Below are 17,384 nucleotides of genomic sequence, written 5' to 3'. Positions count from 1 at the left end.
AAGAAATTTCATACTTGACATAAAGGGTAATACAATTCATGCTTGACATAAGAATGATACAATTTTCAGAAAGATTAACCCAGTGGGAGTAACATAGTTAGACTTTAGAAAGAGCCTTATTTCTTGAAGAAGCCTCCCCTAACTACTTAAACCAACCCCCTAGGTTCCTTCTCCTTTTAAGCCTTACACCACTTGCCTGCATTATTCAACTACTAATTACATCTTCTCACACAGTAAATTCTTAAATTTTCACTAGTTTAACATTAATCCAGTCTCTTCAACGAAAGAATAGGGATCACATCAAAGACCTCCATTTCTTCCCTAAGAAATCAGCAAAGCATTGGGTCCTCAAAACTTTATTTTTGGAGGACTTTTGCATTTATGCAAAACAGTTACTAAAAAGACCACAATCTAAAAGCAATACACACAGACACACCACACACCCTACACATAAGAACAAGTCATGTTTGGATGGCACTTTTAAAAGTTTCATTTGATAGCTGGATCCCCTAATAATGTCGTTCCCTTACAGCATATGTTTTCAGTGCTTCCTGTTTTATATAAGTATTTCATCATCACATTTACTTTTCTTTCTCAACATTGCTCTTAGTGGTCAGCACATAATAGTCATTTCTCAATCGCATTATCTTTTTGGCACTGAAGCCTCTCCAATCTTTTTATCTATTAACTTCATTGATTGAGAACCACAGTTATGGCATAATTAAATTCTAATAAATGGTGCTGCTATAACTTCTCTACCTAATTCTTTTACACATTTTAAGGGCTTCCTGTGGCTTAGCAATATTCAAGTAAAACTGATTCAAACAAAATCATATGTTGCAGAGATAATTCAAATCCATCAAAGCATTCACAAAATGATCTATCATGCGTTAGTACTCAGGGATTACACTTAAATTCTAAAATTTTCCAAACTCTCCAAAAGTTTGGATTTTTAAATCTTCAACCCTTTGACCCTTTACCTTCATATATTCTCAAAATTAAATTTCATTCCTTAAAATAAAATCTGTTCATGTTAACATTCACATTAACCGTTCATACATTTCCAAAAAGAGCTTAAGAAAGTGCACAGACACAAATCAAACGAGTATTTATTTTATCCCTAAATAAGTATTTTCACTCACAATTTATCTATCCTTTCAAGTCACATTTTTATATAAAAAGAAAAAAAATAAGACTTTATAAAAATCAAGAAGAAATACACCAGAATGTGATTATTTCTGATTGCATTAGAACGTCTCACTAATGGTTCTGAAATACAAACGAGGTTTTTCCAGAGTTGGGAAACTCCATGATGTACTACTCTATTCCCCACCACTCCTTTAGTGGTACCTAACAATGCCGAGATTTTACAGATGAATCATCAAAACAGCAGAGGAAAGCCAAAACGTCAATATATGTCCTACAAGGACTTCACAATTCGGATGGAACAGAGATAGACGAGATAGACGTGAACAGTTCAGCTTTTTCCACTTCCTCATCTCAGAAAACACCAAAATAAATGTGGACGCAAGGCTACAGCACGATTACAAAGCCCCTGGCTACCAGCGAAGCCACAGACCGAGTGGCGCTAGGGCACTCTATTACAGTCAGCCGGCCACGTGGCTGTCACAATCAGAAGGAAGACAGGAGAAACACCCCAAACTAACCTGGAAATAAACAACCGCCCTCCGCCCTCCACCTCGCAGTTGGGGTAGCAGAAAGACCGTGCCGTTTCTTGGCACGCTAAGACTTTTTTCCTGTAAGGTGAAAACGGAGTACAGGGGTTGCTTTCAAAGAGACTTTAAAGCAGAAATCAGGTCCAAGAAGATCCCGAGAGTGGTACCCCAATGAATTCGCTACTCTCACTCCAGCGAGCTAAGGTGGAAACAGAGGCATTCTGCAAAGGGGTAAAGGGGGTGGAGTTGAGTTAAGAGTGGAGGATGAAGGACTACGCACAGGGGCCTCTTTCCCCTGACTCCCTCCGTCCTCCGGGGTTTTCAGACTAGCCGCCGCGGTCGTGGGGCGAACCCAGAAGGCTGAAGAGCCTCGCACCCGCCCTCCCACCTCTCCCCGCCCCCTCCCCGCCCCCAGACGGAAGACAGGACAGAGAAAACCACGGGCCCGAGAAGGAAGTGTCCATATTGCAGCGCTGAAAACCCTAGAACTCCCACCCCACCTAGACAGCCACCACGAGAGGCCCCTAGAGCGCCCGCTGGAGGAGGGGCCAGAGAGTGCCAAGGTCGGCCACCCCCACATCCGGGACCCGCCCCTGTCCTCCGAACGCCCGGCAATCCCGGGGCTTGAAGTTCACTCCAGGCAGCGTCCGGCGCCTCCTCGGGCACAACTTGGCTGGGCCCAGCCGCTCCGCCTGAGGCCGGACCAGGACTCCACGCCCGGCACGTCTCGCTCCACTTCGAGGCGGGGGAGGGGGCGCCGCACACACTCCCGAGGGGCGTGGGGGCACTTCCTCTAACAGCAGAGGCGCCCTGAGTCGTCTTAAGCGTGCCCGGGGCCACCTCCGAACCTTCCCGGAGAAACTGCAGCCCTCGCAGCGGTTTCTGCCAGACGACACACGCTCCCGGGCGGTCATTACCTCTCACGAAAAACTCCTAACTCCTCACGGGCCGCGCTCCGCTCAGTTCGACACCCCCCGGGAGTCCTCACAGGACCCCAGCCGCGCGCAGGGAAGAACCCCGTGCCGGCGCCAATTCCTCACAGGACAAAAATGTCCGGGCGCGTCACGGGACAGTCGCCTCCGCGCCCCACGCCGGGAGCCCGCCGCACGCGCTGCTTCCGCGCCCGGCAGGGCCGGCCCAGGAGGGCGCTACTCCGCTGGAACTCACCGTCTGCTCTGCAGCCGCAGCGGGGAGGCAAGGAACGGGCAGGGGAAGACACAATATGGCAGAGCACCGCAGCTGCTCCCGGCGGCTTCCAGCAGCCGCCTCCGGGAAGACGCGGCAAAGAGCAGGCAGCGGCAGCTGCGGTGGCGGCCGCGGCAGCACCACATCCCCCTTCTGCTCGCTTCCTCCCCCTCCCTGCACCTCCCCCGCTGCCATGGCAACGCGGCGCCAAGGAGATTAGCCCCGCCCCTCCCTACGGTCCCCGCCTCTCCGGGCCTCTCCGGAGGGGGCTCGGTCCGCCCCTCGCTGTCCCCACCCATCTCGTACCTAAGGGCGGGTCCGCGACCTCGCTGGCCGCCCTGAACTGCGGGTGGAGAAGGAAGGGAGATGCAGTGTCCGGAAGGGCGGGGTTCGCACGGAAGGCAGGGCGGGGACGTGGTGGGCCAGTGCGGGTTTCGGGCTGAGGAGGGGCTGGGAAGGCGGGAAAAATGGAAAGGCCTCGCCTGTCCTGGAAGGACCTATAGGAGTGCAGCGAAGCGCGGCGAGGCCGCTGAGTGGCCGAGAAGGCTCGGGGGCGGAGCCAGGGTGGCCTTCCCGGCCGGTCGGCCGGAGGATCCTGTGCTGGGACTGAGGCGAAGACCCCGAACAGCCTGACCTTCTGTGGGTTTCCCCAAGAGCTTTGAGCCATTGGCCAGGCTTTGAAAGCGCTGTAGGAACGGCAAAGCGTTAATATGAACTTAAAGTAGTATCACATTCGCTTGACTGAAATTTAAGTGGAAACTGAGCTCAGCGTGTTTGTGGTGGGAAAAAAAAAAGGACTTTGGAATCATATCCAAAATTTAATAAGTATCACATTTCCTGAGCCCTCACTAAGAGCTAGGGACTGAGGTAAGTTAATTACGTGCATTGTCATAACCATAAGGCTAAGATAGTGTTGCCAGATAAAATACAGGTGTGCCCCAATCAGAATTTCAGATAAATGTAGAGTAATTTTTTAATAAAAGGATGTTCCATTTGGGAACTTTATGATTTTTGTTTTGTTTCTTGCTGAATCTGCAAACCCTGTCCTAACTCATAGAAGTTCCCACTTTACAGAGAAGAAAGCCAAGGCTTAGAAAAATAAGCTGACAGAAGTGACAAAACTAAGGCTCCATTTTACTATCATTATCCTGATCACGAAATTTCTAAATATCTTTATCCACATCTTAAAAAACTAGATTAGTGACAACTATATCACAAACGTGTTGAATGGATTAAAAGTAAAGGTTTGTGAAAAAGACCTGCACAGTGACTGATACATACAAAGTTCATTTTTTTCATCAACAGTGGATTGTTAACTCAATATTCACTGCGTGCGGTGCTGTGAGTCAAGTGAGCTGAGTATGAAACAAGCTGCCTACTGACAACAAAACAGTCAAGCTCTGGGGATGAGAGAGACACAGAATTAATTAGAGGCATCATTCCATAGATGGAAATACTGTGTTTATATGATTTGTCCAAAATCATCTACTAGTTGCATTTGTTTCTCATTACACTGTCCTGAAAGGCCTCGTAACTGCATTTAGAGTAAGTGGCCACAAGCCAAATGTACTTACTATATGCTTTATAGAAGCAAGAGTTGCTTCTTTTTCTCCCTTCAGAACTATCACTGTTGCCCCCTCATGTGGACAAACCGAAGGAAGTTCCTGGAGGAAGAATGTAGTAGAACTGGAGCAAAGAAGGAAGGGAAGATTAAGAGGAGGTGGCTTCTGGAAAGGCACAGCCTCCTCATACCTTAGTCTTGTTTTATATCAGCTGATCATGGTGATCACTAATATCATAAAAGTCTTCATCTCCTTACAGATTATTATAATAGTATTTAACCTGATATATTGAACTTCAGTTTCTGTTTTTCCTTCTAATCTAAACTCAGGTGACCAAACAGTCCTCCTCAACTCTAGAGGAATCACAGAATTTGACAGCTAGAATTAATATATACTTTTAAGATGTGTCATCTAGTTTATCATGGATGCAAAAACAAATTCAGAACAGGTATGTAACTGTACAAGGCAAATAATGAAAGTACTGCATTGGCATCCGCTAAGATCTCTCTGCTGGTCCTGTCTATGACCAATTCAGTAGAGAGACTGGGCACATTTAAACAATCTCTGCTGATAAGGCTCAGGTCTCTTAGGAAATCTGTCACACTTAGTTTAGAGTCCAGGGATACTTGTATACTTAAAGGATATTTTAGAGGACTTTGAACACCTATCAAGAAAAAGCTGTGATTAAAACTAATGATGATTCAGAGTGAGTAGCTTTACCCAGGAGTTTATAAGAGTAAAAAAACTATGAAACTCTTTAGGAAAAAGAGAATCCTAGCATTTAAGATCTCCTGTGAAGTTTGTATTCTTCATTCTCCAAAATACTTAACATGCACATAGATGGAATTCCAGAATGAAAGGAAAGACACTATTGGGCAGAAATAATATGTGAATTAATCCCCACAGGATTCATGTGTGTGTGTGTGTGTGTGTGTGTGTGTGTGTGTGTGTGTATTTCTAATCCATACAGTTGACACATCAATACATCATGAAAAAATTGTAAAATCCAAAGAGGAGGAGAAAAATCTTAAGAATAACTAGAGAAAATAAGAGTTGATCTTTAAAGAAACAATAATTAGACTTACAACTGACTTTATAACAGAATAGTTTGAAGCCAAAAAATGATGGCTCAATAACTTTAAAAGACTAAAAACAAATATTTTAACAATGAAGGTAAAATTAAGAAATTTTCAAACAAATAAAATAGAGTAATAGTCACCAGCAGATTCATACTGGCATTCTTTGGACAGAAGGAAAATGATCCCAGTTGTAATAAGATTAGAGATAAATGAGGAAATTAAGATCAAATAAAATGATAAATTTGTGGATAATGAGGTACCTGGGTGGCTCAGTCAGATAAGTGTCTGGCTCTTTCTTGATTTCAGCTGAGGTCTTGAACTCAGGGTTGTGAGTTCAAGCCCTGTGTTAGGTTGTGCTGAGTGTGAAGCCTAGTTAAAAAAAAAAAAGAAAGATAAAAATATGGCTAAATCTAAATGAATATTGACATTGATTATATAATCCAATAATATTAATGTCTTTTGTATTTAAAAATATACAATAATGGTATACATGTTAGGAGAAGGTAAACGGAATCAAGCATTCTAAAATCTGTTCATCATCTAAGAGGATGCAAAAAAGTTACAATTAATAGTAGACTCTTACACGTCAAGAGTGCATCTTCTGATCTCTAGAATAGTCATTAAGAGAATATAAGACTGTGGTTATTGGTCAAGGTTCTCCAGAGGAACAGGTCCAGTGTGATGTATATATACACACACATAAAGAGAGGGACAGAAAGAGACAGAGCATGAGCAGGGGAGGGGCAGAGAGAGGGAGACACAGATTCTGAAGCAGGCTCCCAGCTGTGAGCTTTGGGAATTAGAGGCATTCACATTTCACTCCAGCCCTGTGACTTAGGTGCTGTGTGATCTGCGCAAACAAGTCACCTTATCCAGCTGCTTCCTCTGTAAAAGGACCATAACGCTCCTTGTCCCATGGGGTTAGAGCACTCGCAACAAAGCACAGTGCCCGGAACCAGAGATACTCAGGACTTGGCAGCTAGTATAATCAGGACTTTTCCTTTTTTTTGCCAAATTTCAGTTGGATGTCAGGTCTGGGAAAAAAAAAAAAGATCAACAATTTTAGTGGAAGATGTTAACATATTCAGCTGATTAAAATAGGCAGACAAAAAATTCAGTGAGAACATAGGTTTGAACAATACTTTTAGCCAAGTTGAGTACAAAAGCATATTGAGTATATTTCTATAGTCCTTTACATAAGAATACATTTATCAGTTTATATTACTTATCTTTTGGCTCATGAAGCTAGAAGGAGTGTCTGAAGATCCTAAACCTTCAGGTGTTTAGAACCTATCCATGTGTTACAGATATTTTAGCATTGTGTACCTTTACCTCTGTATTAAGCTCTTACTATGTACTGGGCTCTGTACATAGCACAGAGATGAAAGCTATAGTTATAATTACAGACAAGCAAATCAGAAAATATAATGTGGCATTAAAAGTACAGTGATAGAGCTTTACATAAGGAGCAATGGGAACCCAGTCCTAATTCAGCCACAGGAGATAACGCCTGAGCAAAATCTGCAGAAAGAAAAAAACATGGAGAAGTGGCATTGTGGGGGTGGGGAGTGGAAATGTACCTAGCAAAACTTCAGTTGTGTGAGAGCATGACTGTTCACATCAGAGAACTATCAGTCATTTGGAATGTCTGGAGTATAAAAGGTTGCTTGACTTCGGGGTTATCTGGTTGCAAGAAACAGAAACTCATGCCAGCTGGCTAAAGTAAAGTAGGAACGAATATAAAAATAGGCAGGGATTATATGAGACTGTGGGAAGCACCGCCAACATTACAAGAACTCTCCTTCACCCTTTCTTTCTCTCATCTTCTGGTCTCTAATCTGAGCTTTTCTTCAGGTGTCTGCTTCATTTCCTCTGCAAACTGGCTTCTCTGCTTACTTGTCGGCTTGCATGCTACGATGGCTGTCCCAAATAGTGGCCCCAGCTCTCCACCTCTGGCTTCTGCCCAGTGTGCCGAACTTTCCTGCTTAGCAACTAACAGTGATTACTTAACTCAGTTTCCCAGTCCCAATTCCAAATTCCCAGGAGCTGTAATTTGACTGATTTAGTTTCAACATGCATGTAGATCAGGGGTCAGCAAACTTATGGCCTTGAAAGGGGCGGGGGGCAGGTGGCAAATCTGGCCTGCCTTCCACTTTTGTAAATAAAGTCTTAACAGAAAACAGCCACACACTTTTATTTACATATTGTCTTTGGCTGCTTTGACATTACAAAGGAATAGTTGAGTAGTTGCAACAGAGAACCTATGGACCACAGAGCTGAAAATATTTACTATCTAGACCTTTAAGAGAAAGATTGCTGACCCTTGCATTGGATAGTTTGGATGTGGAGACATAAAGCTGTGTAGAGGCTTAGGGAGAGACTGCTCTGGTAATCGAAGCTCTTTCCCCTCTTTGCAGAAAAAGGATAATGTGGGGAAAAGGCAGCTGAGGAAGTATTTTGAGAAAGGAAATGTTTGAAGGCTCTAACACAGGAAAGAAAATAATCAGTCTTAAGTATGTTCTAAATTTTTCACACAAAGGGTGGAAGAGTGCAAGACAGTTACTCCTTAATCTGGAGAAGTTCATTAAGATGCTAAATTTAGAAGAGAGTGTCACCATAACTACCTTTAAATAACTCACTTGTGGCAAATTTCCCAGACCCTCCATAGTTAGCTCTTGCTGAGATGAACTGGCAGAGGCACAATGTTCACTGTATGTAGAGAGATATTTAAATGCTTGTCCAATAGGTTAAATATTTACCTTTCAAAAGAGAGAGAGAAGAGAAGCACTGAGACAATGAGACAGATATTTAGAAAGACAAAGTCAAGCAGACTAAAACTTGGGGAGTAGGAGGAGATTAAATCTAGAATTTACCATTTTGATAAACTTAAGATCATACTGAGGAAAATAAGCAGTCTTCTTGGTTGAGTAGAAAAACTATTAGAGTCCTTAAAGCTCTAGAGATCATTTTAGTCCTGGCTACATTGAGGCCCAGCATACTGGCAGCATTGGCATCACCAGGAGTTAGAAATGCAGAATCCCAGGCCCTACCCCAGACTCACTGAATAAGAATCTGCATTTTTGGGGGGCGCCTGGGTGGCTCAGTCGATTAAGCCTCCAACTTCGGCTCAGGTCAGATCTCACGTTCGTGGGTTCGAGCCCTGTGTCAGGCTCTGTGCTGACAGCTAGCTCAGAGCCTGGAGCCTGCTTCTGGTTCTGTGTCTCCTTCTCTCTCTGACCCTCCCCCTCTCATGCTCTCTCTCTCTGTATCAAAAATAAATAAAACATTAAAAAATTTAAAAAAAGAATGCATTTTTTAATGTTTATTTTTATATTTGAGAGAGAGAGAGAATGTGTGTATGTGTGTGTGTGTGTGTGAGAGAGAGAGAGAGAGAGAAATAGAGAGAGAGAGAGAGAGAGAGAGAGCAGAGGAGGGGCAGAGAGAGGGGGAGACAGAATACGAAGCAGGCTCCAGGTTGTGCTGTCAGCACAGAGTCCGACGTGGGGCTCTAACTCACAAACCATGAGATCATGACCTGAGTCGAAGTTGGAGGTTTAACCAACTAAGCCACCCAGGCACCCCAGAATCTGCATTTTTAAAGATCCCAAAGGTGGTTTATTTAAAGTATAAGAAACAGGTGTGCCTAGGTGGCTCAATCGGTTAAGCATCTGACTTCGACTCAGGTCATGATCTTGTGGTTTGTGAGTTTGAGCTCCGCATTGGGCTCTGTGCCAACAACTCAGAGCCTGGAGCATGCTTCAGATTCTGTGCCCTCCCCCCGCCCCTCCCCTGCTCATGCTCTGTCTCTCTCTGTCTCTCAAAAATAAATAAATGTTAAAAAAAAATAACAAGGTATTAAAAAAACAATTAGAATAACAGTTTCAGACAATTCAAAGTATAACAGTGGGGTTTTGTTTTATTTGAATGAAATCTTACATGGAACCCAACTCTATAAAATAGATTCAAATGAACCTATTCTGGTTGAAAATGGGCTGATGGGGGCACCTCAGTGGCTCAGTAAATTAAACATTTGTCTCTTGATATTGACTCCCTATCTTGTGGTCATGAGTTCAAGCCCTGCATGGGGCTCTGTGGTGACAACTCAGAGCTGGAGCCTGCTTGGGATTCTCCCTCTCTCTCTCTCTGCCCCCCTGCTCACACTCTCCCTCAAAATAAATAAACTCAAAAAAAGAAAATGGGCTGATGCTGAAAGACTGAGAAGTGCTGGAAAAGCCCAGACATTTTCATCCAATGTTCCTTTGGGAACACAATTTGAAAATCATTGATCTAACAGAGGAGCAGAAGTTTTAGAAGCTATCAGAAGCTATCAGAATCTTTAGGGCCAGACTCTGTCAATTTCCAGGCTTTCTTTTATTTCTACCTCATTGAGAACTTCTACAATGAATCCCTGATAGTGACAGATATGTCTTGCCCTGAGAGGGTTGAAATATTTAAAGACCTGGAAATCCTCAATCTAGATCCCTTGCCTCAAAATTGGAGAAACTAAGGCTTGGAATGTGACCAATTGAAAACTATGCTGATCACTAATAAAAGAGGCTGCTATAGATAGAATGGTGTATCCCTCTTAATGCCCATTGTGGTGGTGGCAAGATGTGGGACGTCGGGATATGATTAGGTTGTGAGAGTGAAGCCCAATGGAAATAGGATTAGCCTTTATAAAAGAGAGCCCACCAAACGCCCTTGCCTCTTCCATCATGGGAGGTTACAGTGAGAAGATGGGCGGCTATGAACCAGGAATTGGGTTCTCCTAAGACACCAAACGGTGGAACTTCCCAGCCTCTAGAATTGTAAGAAACAGATATTTGTTGTTTACAAGCCATGTAGTCTTTGGTATTTTGTTATAACAGCCCAAACAGACCAAGGTAGAGGGAACCCTAAAGCTTTAATAATTCTTAGGGACAAAAAAGTGCTATAATTCTATATCCCTTTCCTGGTCCCTCCCTACTGAACAGTCAAGTAGACAGACAGTTTGTAAGTTTTTAACATGTCTAGACTTGAGTTAGAATCCTGGCTCTGCTACTTATTATGTCAGGCAAAATATTTCAATATTTTCTTAACCTCTCCATGTCTAAAATGAAGATAGTAATCCAGCCTCAGAGGGGTGCTGTGAGGCCAATGTATGTGAACATACATGGCCTGGTGAATAATAAGTGCTCAGTAAATGCTAGCTATTAGTGTTATTTTTTTTTAAATGAACAACATCTAAAAAGTCAACCTACTTCAATTTTTAAAATTGCCCAAAAGGATTGCACAAGAGAAGCTAGAGAAGCCTGTTTCCTTCTCTACTGCTAAAAGAGCAAAACAAATGACATCTGTAGCAATAGACTACTTAGCATATAGAGTTTATTCAAAATTAAAAACTTCAGTTGTGAAACTGACTTTTGATAAATAAGGCAAATGTTTAGGGAAGGCAGTATTAAGAAGATTCCAAATTATATTATAGCAAATACAAATTTTTGTTCCACAGTATTGTTGCATTTAGAGTCAGGCATTTTTAGTAACTATGGTCAAATGCTTCACTTTTTTTTTTGAATGTGCAAGCCCCAAACTTTGGAGTCACCTTTGGCTCCTTTCTTTCCTACCTTTAAAATATGTCTAGGGGTGCCTTGGTGGCTCAGTTAGTTAAGCATCTGACTCCTGATCTTGGCTCAGGTTATGATCTCACTTGTTTGTGAGTTTGAGCCGTGCATCGGCCTCTGTGCTGACAGCTCAGAGCCTGGAGCCTGCTTCAGGTTCTCTGTCTCTGTCTCTCTCTCTGCCCCTCCCCTGCTCATGCTCACTTGCTCTCTCTCTCTCTCTCTCTCTCAAAAATAAATAAATAAACATTCAAAAAATAAAATATGTCTCGAATCTGACCGCTTCTCCCCACTCCTACTGCCCCCACCCTGCTCAAAGCCACCATCTTCTCACCTGAATGACTTCAATACTTCCTAGTTTTCTGCTTCTCCTCCTTCCCCCAGGCAGTATTTCCTAACCACAGCAGCCAGAGTGATCTTAAAATCTGTCAGTTCATGTTACTCCTCATCTCAAAACTACTCAATGGGTTCCCCATTTCACTCAAAACAATGCCAAAATCCCACAGCGTTTTACATGATCCAACCCCACCACCATTGACCTCCCTGCTCTTTCCTGAAGGTGCCAGGCATACCCAGCCATGTGACCTTTGTTTTCTGCCTGGAATGTTCTTCCAGATATCTGCTTAGCCAACTCTCTCACTTCCTTTAAGTCTGTGCTTAAATTTTACTTTCACAGTGTGTCTTGCTTTAACCTCCTTATTTAATACTGCAAATTACCCCCAACCATGTCCCAAGAATCCTAATCCCCTTTCCCTATTGTATTTTATATTCCACATAGCAATCATCATCTTCTAACACACTAGATAGCTTATTTATTATGTTTTGGTTAAGTCTGGCTCCCTCACCAGAATGTAAGCTTTACAGGGATAGCAGCCTTTCTTTTGTTCTCTGATGTATTCTAAGCATCTAGAACACTGCCTGGCGTAAAGTACACACTCCAAAGGTATTTGTCAAACTAGTTTATTAGTTTTGTGGTTACCACTTGTGTGTGTGTTTGTCAAACGGTCTTAGATGGACAAAGATTAAACAAATTCACAGTAATTTAACAAAGCCAATGATTTCATGATTTGGGGTTTTCCATTTTCTTTGTACTTCTCTTTTCAATTTCTTCTTTGTGCTATTTGCTAAAACCCCCCAAATGTCCTAAATGCAACTCTACTTTAAGCTGATGTGTACATTTCCTCAGCTAAGAATCAGTGCTGCCCATGTGGCCATTCCCCCTCCCCTCCTAGTCCTCAGCCATACCCAGTTTGTTCACAGAGCACAACTTTTATGTCTAACTGGCCATTATTTTCAGGACTGCTTGGTCTTGCATATTGACTAAGAGGCAGTCATCCTCAGGCTAGGACTAATGCAGTAAAGAAGGGAAAAAATAGTTGTGGTGCATAGAGGAAGATTTGGGATTTGGCTTCTCCATGGAAAAAGGTAAATCTTTGTTACTCCTCCTACCATGAAACAAGAAAAAGAAGACAAATTTGAGGAGGGCGTTAATAAAGCCGTGTTCTTTTCACTGTGGTTTATAAAGTCTTCCTGTGGCTCCTTTACAAAGTCTTTGGTAGAATCTCCACTGCCTGTAAGTATTTGATAAGTGGATTTTCTTTTAAAGGGATCTGAATATGTTCATATTTTTTCTTCAAGGTCAACATGGGCAACACTTTAGGTGTGGAGATGACAGTCTTTGGGGGTTACCTGTCTGCCATGAGTTAGGGTGATGAGCCATGCAAAGGGAAGTTGACTTCCTGCCCCTGACCAGAGTATAGTATGTTGGTCCTGCAGCTGGTGAGAGGTGACCCTGGCAGCTGGTGGATGGCGAGTGCACACAGTCATGGAAGGGGGCCCTGAGGCGTCTGTGAGCAGCTGCCCTCACCCTGAAAATATCCCTGTGCAAGGCATTTAAGCAGCAAATTAAAAACACCAAGATGAGAGAAAGCAAAAGAAAGAAAACTGTTTTATATTTTAGTATCTTTTTAGCATTGCAGTGCATTGGCACTTTTTCTGCTTTTTGAACAAGGTACCATATTTTCATTTTTCACTGGACCCTGCAAATATCAGTCCTGTCTGTAGGCATTCTACTTCTTTTTCCTTTCCAAGTAATAGACTATAACATCTGAGTGGTGATGTGTCTTCCATTAGTGAAAATAAGCCAATTTTTACAACACATAGTATTATTAATCTTAAATTACCTTTGATGGGTTTAGCAAAAAGGAAGCAATTTTTTCCTATACCCATAAGAATCCCTCTATCATTAAATTCACTTTATAATATGATTTAAAATGAATGAGCAGGGAAGAAAATTTAGTACTTGTCAGTAAAATTCCATTTTAAATTGCAGTAATTTCTTTTCTGGATGTTCCTGATATCTAGCAATCATGATATAAAATGTTGCTTATGTATAGATATTATATTACATAGGAGAATTTATTTTCAGTTCAGAGGCAGTCAAGTCATCTAAGAATAAAACAAGCATTAAAAATAATTGAAATTTTGAAATATGCGTTTCTTACTCATATGATTGCTGTCTCTTCTTGTGTTAGGAAAGTGGTATTGCTTGATAGAAAGAACTCAGAATTCTGAATTAGAAGAAGAAAATGGGCAAGTTATTTAATTTTTCTAGCTTCCAATTTTGTCTTTATTAAAGAAAGACCTTCAACTAACTAGAAAATTTCTCAGTTTTCTTCTAAGCCTGGAGTTTAATGGTATTTGAATCATGCTTTAAACACATACACACATACTCTCGTATCTTTCCTAATGAAAAATTAATTCTTTAATTAATATGGGCCTTGGAACATGTTTGCATGAAAGGAATAGAAACCTTCTGAATTACTCAAAAATTATTTTTTCCTTTTGAGAAATTATGTCATATAGAATATGAATGTATAAAATATACATGTATGAATATGAAAAAATAACTATAAAGTAGCCACCAACCAATCTAAGAAATAGAACATCACCATACCCTAGAAGACCTTTTTTTCCCCTCTCTGCAAACATTTCCCTCACTCCCCTTCAGAGGTAACTATTATACTGCTTTTGGGAAATAATTATTTTCTTGTTATTCTTTATAGATTTTGCCATCTATGTAGTTATCATTAAGTAATGTTATTTTTAAGGGAGTTACATTATAGGAATATCTGGGTGGCTCCTTGGATTAAGCTTCTGACTCTCCATTTTGGCTCAGGTCAAGATCACACTGGCTTGTAGCTTCAAGCCCTGCCTCAGGCTCTGTGCTGACAGCACAAAGCTTGCTTGGGATTCACTCTTTCCTTCTCTGTCAGTCTCTCCACAACTTGTGCTCTCTCCCTCTCACTCTAAAAATAAATAAATATTTTAAAAAATCATGAGCCTGGGTGGCTCACTCAGCTAAGCATTGGACTTCTGCTCAAGTCATGATTTCACAGCTTGTGAGTTCAAGCCCTGCATTGGGCTCTCTGCTGTCAGTGTTGAGCCCACTTTCGTTCCTGTCTCTCTCTGCCCCTCTCCAGTTTGTGCTTTCTATCTCAAAAATAAATAAAAACATAAAAATAAAATTTTTAAAAATTATGTCAAAGGAGTTGCATTATAAAAATACTTTGTAGTCCACAAAGGAACAGAGAACAACTAAACCACAAGAAAGAAAGGAATCAATACATTTCCGGACTCTGAGTTTCAAGATTTCGGAGATTGTGGCTCTAGCAGTCTACCATTAACATGCCTCAGCCACCAAAGTATTGAGATAGGAAACCTAATTGGCTGAAATGGCTTGTTTCTCCTTGGCCAGTTGTCTACCTTTATCCAATCATCTGTGGCTGGGAAGAATGCAAATGTGATAGAAACAGGATAGACAGAAGTACCCAGTCAGGATTTGTTATGCACCGTTCAGATAATAGCTAGATACAGTGTATAATTCAGCTAATGATGGTACCACTTTGAACAAGTCTGAACTACCACTGGATTTATCTTCTCATAAGCAAATACAACATTTCATATTCTTTTGAAAAATATCTCCAGATCTTACAGAGAAAAAAAATGGCAACTTCAATTCAGTTAATCTGGCAAATGAATTTTCCCCCCATTATTTACTTCAGTGTCTGTGTTGCCACTTGATGAAGAAGTGCACTGAACCTCACTCATTGCTGCTCTGCACTGGGCTTCTGTTCTGGCCAGGCCTGTATCATACTTTCCCAAACCAATTAAGAAAGTCAAATACCACATGTTCAATAATAAATGTGATAGAATGAATGCATTCTTTTTATATTTACCACATTATTTCAAACATAAATTGTGTGTCAGAGATGCAGATCATTGAATTCACCCATCCTCCCCTCTAAAACATTCTGACTTGTCTCTATCACAACAGACTCTTTCTGGCCCATGTTTATTATGTGACTTCACCCTTGCCCCAGACTCAGGTGAGTAAGCTATGGGTAGACACTTGGCTGGCCCAAAAGGATGCACCCCCATTGCACAGCTAGAACAATCAAAATAAATTTTTGGGGGGTGCCTGGGTGGTTCAGTTGGTTAAGAGTTTGACTTCAGCTCAGGTCATGATCTCATGGTCTGTGGGTTCAAACCCTGCATCGGGCTCTGTGCTGAGCCTGGAGTTGCTTCAGATTCTGTGTCTCCCTCTCTCTCTGCCCCTCCCCCACTCATGCTCTGTCTCTCTTTCTCTCAAAAATAAATAAACATTAAAAATTTCTTTTAATTTCCTTTTTGAACATTTGAAAGAGGAGACACAGAAACCTAGGGATGGGCAGCTACCTCACTTTCATAGGGGAGCTGGAGAGAGTGACTGTCCTATTTTTACCCTTGCCTCCTTGAATTCTGTAAGATTATGAATTCTTAAAGCATAGATCAAGACTATAATAAACATGTGAACAAATTTGAGTAGATTACTTGAAATAAAACTTGCTCTAAAACAAATATTAAAAAATTTTTACATACCATTAAGTATTTTTTTCTTTTTTTTGGTCCTTTCTTAAAAAAAACTAAGTTATTTCCTAAAACTTATTGGTTCTCAAGCTTGAACACACAGAACCAGCGGGAGGCTTGTAAAGTGCAGATTGCTGGGTCATACCCTAGGCTTTCTGATTCAGTATGTCCAGCATTCAGTATGGGGCCTATTATTTCACATTTCTAACAAGCTCTTTGGTGATGCTGATCTTTCTGGTCCAAAGATCACTCCTCGAAAAACAATGCCCTAGAAATAATTATCTAAAATGACCATATCTAACATGACTTTTTTTTTAAACCTCAAATTAAGATTTTTTCAGAAGATTATAGTGCTTAAGAGTTCATGCCCTGGTTGCAGCCGGATAACCTAGATGCAGATCCTAGCTCAGCCACTTACAAAGTGGGTGAACTTGGGCAAGATACTTAATATTTTTGTGCCTCTTCATCTGTTGAGTAGAGAATGTAATAAATAATACCAATAAGACACCTAGCACTATACAATTCCATTCATTCATATAGACTACATGAATGTCATCTCTTAGTTGTGCAAAGGGATCGTCCTTTTATGAATACCTACCTCAGGGAGTTGTGACAGTTAAAATCATTGTAAAAATTAAATAAAGTGTAATGCATAGATAGGAAGGGTTTTGAATAGTGCCTGGCACATGGTAAGGGCTCATTAGATACTATTAGAAATTGGTCCATATCTTGGCTATGCAAAGAAAATCCTGAAAACATAGTCATGGTGACTGTGTTCTTAGTTAAGAATTAAAGGAATGCAGGTACCACTGTGCAGGTATAGTAGATTAAAAATGTTATTTTCTCAGAGATATATGCTTTGGAGAGTAGGGAAGTAGAAAGAGAAAGTATGAGCTTAATTCTCCCAGGACACAAAACTGTCCTTTACCCCATACACATATCTAGTATAAAATTAAGCAGATAATCACTATTGTCCCCAATTTGTTTTTTTGTTTGTTTTTATTTTTATTAAATATTTACTTATTTATTTTGAGAGAGAAAGATTGATTGATTGTGAGCAAGAGAGGGCCAGAGAGAGAGAGAGAGAGATTGATTCCCAAGGAGGATCCATGCTGTCAGTGCAGAGCCAGAAGCACCGCTCAATCCCACAGACTGTGAGATCCATGACCTGAGCTGCAATCAAGAGTTGAACACTTAGCCAACTGAGCCATCCAGGTGCCACCCCCAAGTTATTTTTAAACATCCTGAAATATTAATACTCTTGCTATCAAGAGTATATCAAGTTAGTGCTCAGTATAGTTTGAAACCTAATTTATTTCTGAACCTATAGGAATAGTACAAGCCAAGTGAGTTTAGTGCCTTAAGAAATGTCCTTTG

At 41.3% G+C, this 17,384-nt stretch overlaps 1 protein-coding gene across 2 annotated transcripts in view; it reads right to left on the bottom strand.

The window, feature by feature from the left end:
* FOXN2 (forkhead box N2) overlaps positions 1-3,028 on the bottom strand; it is a 54,073-nt gene extending 51,045 nt beyond the window's left edge. The window contains exon 1 of one of the 2 annotated variants that reach the window (XM_029937320.1): positions 2,844-3,028. The gene's annotated coding sequence lies outside the window, so the exon portion shown is untranslated. Of the gene's footprint in view, positions 1-2,593; positions 2,724-2,843 lie in introns of those variants that run through there. The other variant, XM_029937321.1, reaches the window with a different exon arrangement.
* Between the last annotated feature and the right edge of the window lie 14,356 nt (positions 3,029-17,384).

This window comes from Suricata suricatta, chromosome 4 (genome assembly GCF_006229205.1).
Source record: "Suricata suricatta isolate VVHF042 chromosome 4, meerkat_22Aug2017_6uvM2_HiC, whole genome shotgun sequence".
Taxonomy (NCBI): Eukaryota; Metazoa; Chordata; class Mammalia; order Carnivora; family Herpestidae; genus Suricata; species Suricata suricatta.
This window is presented reverse-complemented; position numbering and strand designations above follow the sequence as displayed.